The following is a 4,066-nucleotide window of genomic DNA, read 5'->3' on the forward strand; positions in this document are numbered from 1 at the left end:
GGTGGATGGTGACCCAAGGGAGCTTTATTAGAATAGGGGTGGTATGGTCTAACTTCCTTGCTCTGGTGAATGCCCTGGCAGCACTGTTCTTGAGACGTTGTAATTTAATTAATGTGCTTAAGGGTAGACCACAAAGGAGAGCATTACAATAGTCCAGGGGAGATGAAATGAATTAATTTTTCAGCGTCTGTAAAACTGAGAGCAGACCTTCGTCAGGAGTTATTTTTCAAATGGAAATAAAAGACTTCCAGATATTTTTGATCCGAAACATTGAGAGAGGATTCAAAACTTCACACCCAAAATACTGACTGAGGACAGGGGGATAACATTTCAATGAATGACTAGGCTGGAGTAACTGGTGATGGTGACCTGATCAGGTGTTCCAATCAGAATAGCCTGTTTTGGTACATGAAAAAATTGTGGTTCATCCATATCCTGATTTCCTCCAGACAGCTATTTCAAATTTTCAAGGCAGTGGATGAGTCAGGCTTGATGTTAAAGGTGTCACCCACATAGCTGTGAAAGTTAGCTCCCCAATGTGTATGATCTGACCTAGAGGAGACAAGTAAATGAGGAACAACATGGGCCAAATACTGACCCTTGAGGGACACTGGAAAGTCACTGGCGACATCTCTATTGGGGATCTTGTTTCCCCAGTAGAGACAAAATACTGCCTGTTGGAAAGACAGGAGGAAAACCATTTCAGAGCTGCACCTTGCAGTCCGGCATAGTTCCCTCAATTTCTGCAGAAGGATGCTGAGCTCCACAGTTTTGAAGGCTGCTGAGAGATCACACAGAACAAGTATGGACGGAGATCCAGAGTCAGCAGCTGTTCACCAAGTTAGAAACTCTCACAAGAGCAGTCTCGGTGCTGTGTAAGGGTCTAAAATCTGACTGGAATTTTTTAAAGAGTTGGTGAGAACTCATGTGAAACTGCAGCTGAGTAGCTATTGCCTTCTCGATAATTTGAGATGAAGGGGAGGTTAGAGATAGGCCTGTAGCTGGAGAGTAGATTGGGGTCAAGGTTAGATTTCTTCCTAGAGGGAAGTAACAGCAGCTGTTTTGAGCAGAGATGGGCACTACTCCAGTCTCCAGGGATTTATTAATCAGGTCTGTGATAAACTGAATCAGAACAGATAAGGTTTTGAACCGAGGTGTAGGAATAGGATCCAAGGAGCATGTAGAGTTTTTATTTTAGGAGTTATGCTCCTAAAATATTGTATCTCACACCTGTGCAACACTGTCAACATCTCCAATGTAATTTAAAAAGTCTAAAAGAAATTAAAATCATATGATTTAGATTTAAGAAATGTGCTTGTATAAAGTAATTTACAAAAACTAATATACATAGAAATGAAAACTTCCAAATACACTGCACAATTTTAAACACATTTAAACATTGCATAAAATTTCACAATTGCATACCACTTAACTTTTTTCAATTACTAATTTTCAACTTTCCCTTAAACTGCTGTTAAAGTACTGTACTGTTTTTATTAAGATCAAAGATTCCTGCCCAGCTCTTAACATTAGGCTAAATCGTTTTAATGTTACAGTAGTAACATTCTCTGGTTTACTTGGCTAAAGTCAGCTTTCATTAACAACAGTACAACTCTTTTTTTATACTGTGCATGCAGGTATTCTTCGGGCTTAATTTACATATGGGATTTGGTAAACAATACACAACTTCTTTTTAACAAAATGACAGCAAAAAATGCATTTTGCTAATGAACAAAACCTGAAATGTGTATAATAAATTAGTTATGTGTAAAACAAAACAGATCAATTTCTTCACAAATCCTAACAAATGCCTTGGAGCCCTACACCTAATCCAAAGAAGCCTGGAATTTGGGATGCTGCCATCATCCCATTAAGGTGGCTACATTCTACATACTGTCCGAGATGTAGAAGATGGCATCAATGAGATCTCCAGTTTTATGAAGTGCTCTGACAGCTAGGTTGCGCTCCACAGAGAGCTGAGACATAAGGACTTCGATGTCTCTCTGATCCAAGCCATCCTCACACTCTGCCTGCTCCCCAAAGGCCTGAAACAGAGCATTTTCCTTTAAAAAGTTCAGGATGTTGTCTTTGTGAATTACTTTTCCTTTGCTTATAAGTCTCATCTTCTCTCGGGGAATTTGTAGACGGCTGGAAATCAGACTGAAGCACTCCTCCCCACTGGTCCCCTCAGAGATAACCACTGTGTGTTTAGACTTATTGTGCTTCACTTTGACTATAACAGCATGGTCTAGCATATTCAGTCCCATAATGTTGTCTTGTTCAGAAAGTGGAGCAGGCACGGTTAACTGTGTTTCTGCACTGTTGTTTACAAAACAATCCACATCCTCCGTCAACATCTTGGAATTCCAGCAAAGTTCTTTATGAAGTGGCCAGTGCTTCAGCTGACATTCTTGTGAGCTCAAAAAAGAACAGGAAAGTATTGTCACTGTTTAATATAGCAAAACAATTAAAAACTTGGAATGGAGCCCCAATTTTTACTTAATTTGTTTTCAATATAACCTTCACTTACATATTACTTCAAAAAATGCAAAACGTGAAGATATTTAATGAATCCAGGATTCTTGTGCTGTTTTCGAATAAATATATCTTCACTGTTTAATGTCTTATTATATTATATATATGACAAACATTGTAAAGGTTTTTGTTTTAAATCATTATCATGTGACTAGTATGATATATAATTATATATCACCGAACAGCCCACTGATGACATCATCAATATTGATTAAAGAACATCAGGTGAGACTAATAAAAAGTAAAAATTCAAACAGAATGCCTCCGATTCTGAACGCAGTTACCAGTTTAGTCCTGCTAAACAATTAAATTGTAAAATGAACAAATATAACGTCATAAATTGGGTTATATCTTCCCTAGCTACAGTACATGCTGTCTGTCACGAAAAGAGAATTATATGAACAGACGAGGCGATATTCAAAACATATACTATCAGGAAACGAGGGCTAAGTTTATGTCACTATCACTAGGACTTGATTCCCATTTCACTTATGAACTACAATAATTAGAAAAGTAAATAAGAAGAGTAGAAGATAAACTTATATGTAAGTGTTGAAACAAGACAACATACTTCGCTGACCAATTACTCCAAGCTAGTAAGGCTTGTCTGTTGTTACTCGGTTCTAAACTTGAAAACGTCCGGTGCTATGACGCTCTCTAATAAATATTTCTACATTGCTTGCTTTTAAATTTAATTGACTTTGTCATTTCATGTTACAAAAGGAAGGCAATTATTTGCTAAAAGAGAAACTGAAAGAAGCAGATGTCCCACATAACACTTGTTTGGGCAAGGCTCAATAAACAAAGGTTTATTACAGCTGATCTCACCAGTAATATACTTTTTTGCATCTGCCACATCTCCGTACAGTATCCAGCGACTTCTCACAAACCCAACAGCACATCACTAACGACGCCATCTTCCGTAAACAATCAATAGGCTATCGTGATCTGTAAATCTCGATTCGGTGTTTGAAAATCATTTTTGAATCGACATTCGAAAATGAAATATAATATCCTGACTTTGAATAAATGAGAAAATAAATTTAGTTCTATTAGGATTAAGTATACGGTCATTTAGTGGGATTTCCAAGAGATTACAAATGAAGCGAATCTGCTGGTATTGTTTGCGAATATCCTTAAATTCATGCGGGCAGTTTTCGATACCGCTGTTTATCCTACCCGTTGGGGGCGGTTTTGGCAATCTGTTATTAAAATCTACCGACATCTTCGTTTTACCATGACAATAAGCGCTTAAAAGTGAGCAGCAACGATTTGCTGACATTTTCCCCCATTGTACAGGGCGAGTTATTTTTGAACTTGTGATCTTTCGTTAAAGTGATGTTTAAGTTAAATTGTATTTATACCACATGCAGAATATGGAGACAATAATTAAAGCTAAACTCAATATGTAATGTTACTGTTACCTTTTTACTGATATTATCTGACCACTTTAACATGCCTCTTTAAAACACAGATATGACTAAATTTGTTTTTTTTGTTCGGTTATTTTTAATTACAGTTTTATCGCCAC

General features: G+C 37.2%; 1 long non-coding RNA gene across 1 annotated transcript; it reads right to left on the bottom strand.

The window, feature by feature from the left end:
* Positions 1 to 1,379: 1,379 nt before the first annotated feature.
* Positions 1,380 to 3,850, bottom strand: LOC148828675 (uncharacterized). Its single transcript, XR_016091610.1, has 2 exons — positions 3,364 to 3,850; positions 1,380 to 2,418 (listed from the first exon to the last, which is right to left on the bottom strand). It is a non-coding gene; the product is annotated as an uncharacterized LOC148828675 (long non-coding RNA).
* Between the last annotated feature and the right edge of the window lie 216 nt (positions 3,851 to 4,066).

Source organism: Atractosteus spatula, chromosome 9 (assembly GCF_055471065.1).
Source record: "Atractosteus spatula isolate fAtrSpa1 chromosome 9, fAtrSpa1.hap1, whole genome shotgun sequence".
Lineage (NCBI taxonomy): Eukaryota > Metazoa > Chordata > Actinopteri > Semionotiformes > Lepisosteidae > Atractosteus > Atractosteus spatula.